Source organism: Silene latifolia, chromosome 1, assembly GCF_048544455.1.
Source record: "Silene latifolia isolate original U9 population chromosome 1, ASM4854445v1, whole genome shotgun sequence".
Classification (NCBI taxonomy): domain Eukaryota; kingdom Viridiplantae; phylum Streptophyta; class Magnoliopsida; order Caryophyllales; family Caryophyllaceae; genus Silene; species Silene latifolia.
Window position 1 is genome coordinate 91848732 of NC_133526.1, and position 5603 is coordinate 91854334.

Below are 5603 nucleotides of genomic sequence, written 5' to 3' on the forward strand. Positions count from 1 at the left end.
AAGAGTTATTTCGAAAATTCGGAATGGAAAACTCACACGCTATGCCTACTCCAATGGTCGAAAACAAGAAATTGACATTGGATGAAAACGGTAAATCAGTTGATGAAACTACTTACCGTGGGATGATTGGGTCACTGTTATATTTGACCGCAAGTAGACCCGATATTATGTTTAGTGTATGCGTTTGTGCGAGATATCAATCATCTCCCAAAGAATCGCATATGACGGCCGTAAAAAGGATTTTACGTTATTTGATTGGAACGGCCAACTTATACCTATGGTATCCAATGGAGTGCAATTTTGATCTAGTCGGTTATTCAGATGCTGACTACGCAGGATGTTCTCTAGACAGAAAAAGAACGTCAGGTGTCGCCACGTTTGTCGGACCATGTATCATCACGTGGGGTTCGAAGAAACAAAATTCGGTCGCTCTCTCAACTGCTGAAGCCGAATATATTGCCGCAGGATTGGTATGTACTCAACTTTTATGGCTTAAGCAACAATTACGTGATTATGGTGTTGACGTAGGATGTATTCCTATTTTATGTGATAATACTAGTGCGATAATTATTTCTAAAAATCCCGCACAACATTCACGTACCAAACACATTGAAATAAGACATCATTTTATTAGAGACCATGTTGAGAAGGGGAATATAAAACTTGAATTTTGTAGTACTGAAAAACAATGGGCAGACATTTTGAAAAAATCATTAGCTAGAGAACGATTTGAGACTTTACGGTTGGAAATTGGTTTAATCAGTGGTACCTAAGCTTCTGTATTTGTTCAATCTTTTTATGACTGACTAGCTAAGTTAAGATTGTATGACTGTGTCCGTATATTGTGTTGCATGAATAATTTTGTTTATAGAAATATGTTTATCATAAGATTCTATTTGCTTTTAGAATTTAATTGATATACAAACTTATTCTTATCACAATAAATAAAAGACACCATATTCTTTTTATCTTTCCAAAACACAAAAATCTCTCAAACAAGCTCACAAATACACGGCTCATCTTTCCTATATCAAACCAACTTCCTAATTCATGTCTTATCACCATAAATTTCCATACTTATCACTTTCCTATTCCTAATTAAAGACACTTACCATATTACACCTCCACTTGTTAACCCTAAAACCTACACCTATATCTACCCTTGCGTGACCCGTCCACCCATCCCCACTTGCTTACTTTTTCTTCTTCCAAATTTTTACCATCATTACACATCTTCTCCTTTACTCAAACAATCACCATCATCCCCTTTTTCAACACATCACCATCATCATGCATTCATCTCATGCAAAAACCACCCGATCCTCAACCCGTCACCACCAAAACCGTCCCTTTCCTAACCAAACATCACCTTTACCACCACATAATCCTTATTCCATAAATCATCCTTCACCACAACCAAACTCAAACTCGCCCCTGTTTCGTAGTCGGGACGAATCGGTATCCGAAGGTAAAAGACGCCGTCTTTTCAAGGGTAAAAATAAAGTTGTTGTTGATGATAGTGAAGCTATTGTGGAAGAACCCGAGGTGATAGTTCGGAACGGTGTTGCTCGTACTCTGCTTAGGGATGCTTCGAAAGCCGCGACAAAGGAAGGGTTGAATCGTGTTTGGCTTACTCATGATGAAAGCATCTTAGTTAATCGAGTTTTGAGGTATTCCATTCATGGTGGTCGGTATTATCCGAAATCTTGGTTGGTTAGTGTACCCGCTCTTGCTTTCTTTGTTAATTTTCTTGATTTTCAAGGGTGGAGTCACATTAGTCAGTTTTCGGGTCCTATATACCCGGTTGAGGTGGTACAATTCTTTGCTAGTGTGTCAATCAAGAAAGGTGTCTTGCATGCGGTTGTTAATGGAGTCGATGTTACCGTCTCTGTTTCGGATTTTTGCTCTGCTTTTTCGGTTCCCGATGAAGGAATCGAATTAAATCCGAGTCTTGAGTGGTCTAATGTTGTGAGTGAGAAGGAGTTGTTAGTGAAGAAGTATTTTAAGGAGATGACGGAGGGTGTCAATATCGTGGTTCGACCTCTCTCGGCTAAGATCAAGTTCCTCTTAAATTTTTTGTGGAACACAGTGGTGCCGAGGAGAGGAGGCCGTGATAAGGTGTCGAGTTATGAGGCGATAATGGTTTATTCTTGGTTGGAAGGTCAGAAGGTGAATTTGGGTAGTGTTGTCTTGCATCGTATCATTCAGACTAGTCTTATGGTTACTAAGGACAAGTTGAGCACTACAATCGATTTGCCGTATGGTATGTGGATATCCCGTTTGTTGGAAATTAAGAGAGTGGTAGGGCCTGACAGTTACGGTGTTAGTGCTCGGGATTGTATGTGTGACAAGTTGATCAAGCTAATGGGTCTCGTTGTGGATGGACCCGAGTTGATTCTTGCAAAGGATGTTGAGAAAGCCCCGATGGATTCAGTTTTAGGAGCTATGGAGTCAAAGTTGGAGGGATTTATGAGTGGTTTAATGGAGAAATTCGAGGAGCATTCGACTAGTTTGGCTACGGCATTGTCACGGGTTGGACCATCTCGGTCTTTAGACTCGGGTTTGGATGCTAGTCGGGTGTACTCGTGGATGGAGGATGTGGACAAGAGATTAGCGGGTTTTGAAAGGGAGCTGAAGGCTATTCGTGGGGAAGTGTTCCCACACGGTGATCGTCTCACTTTCCTTACGAGTCAGGGTGGTGCTTTGGTGATGCACGGGAAAGCGATGGCGGGTGATCAAGCTCTCACATTGGAAGCTACAAAGGCTCTTTCTTTGAAGGTGCTTAATTTTGAAAGGAGCATTAGTACTCTTTCAAAGTTGGTTAGGAGCTCGTTCGACCGTCTGGATGCTTTGGAGCACCGTACTAGACCCGACTACGTGAACCCGTATAAGACCCGCAACATCTGATTTCCTCTCGTCCTACCCTCATTAACCTTTACCTTAATTAGCTTTTCTTTTATTTTTCTTAATGGTGTGTTAAACAAACTCTTATTCGGCCCATTTTGGCAATGCATTTGTGATTATGGCCCAAGTGTTCTATTAAACATGTGTTCATTCGGCCCACTTTGGCATTAAACATGTTTAATTCTTAGTTTGTATGCTAATTATCTTTTGGATGCTTCTAGTTTTGCGTGTTATTATTATTTCTTATGACGTTTTTATCTCTTGTCTCGTCTTATATTATTCTAGTCATTTTTTATTTGTTCTTAACTTTTCGATGATGTCAAGAGGGGGAAAGAACGTCTATGGTAAGCATCTACCTAAGCTTGCTCCTTGTCAAGACCAATTGTCTCTTAAAGTCCTTAAAGTTTCGGTTTTGATAAATTTGTCTTGATCTTGCGTTAATCTTTATTATCAAGATAACGGTATTATATTGAGGGGGAACCTTTCAATTAGTCACAATTTTAGGAGACTTGCCATCATCAAAAAGGGGGAATTTGTTGGACCATATAGCTTATATGTTTATGTTTTGATGATGTCAAGGTGTTTTACATTTTATATACTTGTTGCGTGTAAACGTTTGTTAAGTGTTTTAGCATTAACCTATTACGAGCAACAAAGAGGATTGTGACAATTACATGAAAAGTTCAAGCCTTTGTTCAAGATCAAACAATTCAAGATTCATTCAAGTATCACGTGAAGACGAAGTTCGTTTGAAGATTAAACAAGCTTGGATGATGACGTAGCCTATACTCGAAGATCTCTTTGAAGATTAGAATAGTGTAGGTGATTATCTCATAATGGTAATCAAGAATGAGGTTCTTGATTAGTAAAGTTATAGCTTTGCAGCTATAACCTTATTAGTTAAAGAGCTCAATGTTATAGCTCTTCTACTATAATATTGAAATGCTGAGTTTTTGTACACGACTAATAAACTTTTCGAAAATCGTTTTATTATTGTTTAAAGTTTATCTTAAATGTTTTAATGAAAGTATTTATTTTTATAAAGCCCGGTTTAGTGAGGAGTCCGGTTTTATGATGAGCGTTAATTGGTGGTTATGATGGATCAACTTATGAGTTGGACTTTACTACCAATTAGGGTTTCCATATAGCCTCTCTTTAAAACCTAAATTCTAATTGTATTAAGATTAGGGTTTGCTTGATTCACGAGCATATGAGCCGTGATATGCCGTGTTACCTAAGAGATATTAGGTAAAGATTTTATTCTATAATAAGATCTTTACATATCTTATATATCTTACTTAATATATTTAATTATGGTAAAAGATATTCTTGTTTTAGGAAATCTTATCATAATCTTAGAATTTATAGTAAAGATAATATTTAGAAAGAGTATATTCTATCTTTTAGAATATTCTTTATTATCTTTTAAGGCTTTTAGGAAAGAGATAATAAGAAGATATAATTTGTAATTATATTTTATTATTTCGGCTATTAGGGTTTGTATAGAAACCGTGTAGCCTATCTCTTCCTTTCCTATAAATACTTTGCTATTTACAACATCTAATATAGAGACCTTAAGCATAAAAATTGTTTTCTTATTTAAAAAGCAAACCGTGTGTTTTAATCATAAAAAACCGATTTGCAATTTTGAAAGGTCGTGTGTCACAAAACTCGCATACTTGTTCTTCATTTATCGTTATAAGATAATAGTGCTTAGATTGATTTCTTAACTTGTTCATTAACGTGAACCTTTGTTAGAATCATTAGTGCTTTCTTATTAGCGTAAGTTAGTCACTCGAGTATTTAACGGTACTCATTGAGTTACAGCTAGAGTTAGTTGTACGAGTTGGGTTAGTAAATTTGTAATCCGTAGAAAGGTACTAAATTTATTAATCGAGAATAGTGGACGTAGGTTTCGACTTGTGAAACTGAACCACTTCAAAAATCCGTGTGTCTCTTCTTCTTTCGTTTGTTTCGTTTATTTTACTTACTATTGTTAGTTGATTAGTTAAAGTTTAATCAATAAACTTTAAATAATCAATTACATACGCACAATCGAAAAAGCGTTAAAAAGTTTTAAATCCTCAATTCACCCCCCCCCCCCCCCTCCCCTCTTGAGTATTTTGGATCAATAGACTCTTCACTAGGGTTAATGAGTAATTAGGGGAAACCAACATGGGGAATGATTCATGCTTAAATTAATATGCTTTCATGGTTTATTTGCTTGCTTGTTTTGATCTCAACTCATGCACATGTTATGTTTGATGAAATGCGAGCCTATGAATCCTTGCATTTTTTACCCATCACCTATCTTTTCAATGAGACTTGTTAGACATAAACCAACTCGAGTCTCATTAGACCATGCATGTTGTTGAGTAGGGAAGATTAAGTCGACTTGTAGGTGTTGTACAATCTAATCGATTCGGCTCCGGGAGCCAAACTTTCCTAGGATTGTAAGATATAACCCAACTCAATCCATCACAACAATAATTGCTTACTTATAATTTTAGAACATGTTTGTATGATCAATTCCCATGATTCCCCTATGACCCCATGACACCCTAGTGCTTTTTATCAATTGTTTACAACCCTTTTAATTCATCTTGCTTGTTTACATCAACCCAAATTGTGACACCCCTAAGACACCACTAGTTTCAACAGAAATCTCATCTCAATTCCCGTCCCTTGGGATCCGACCT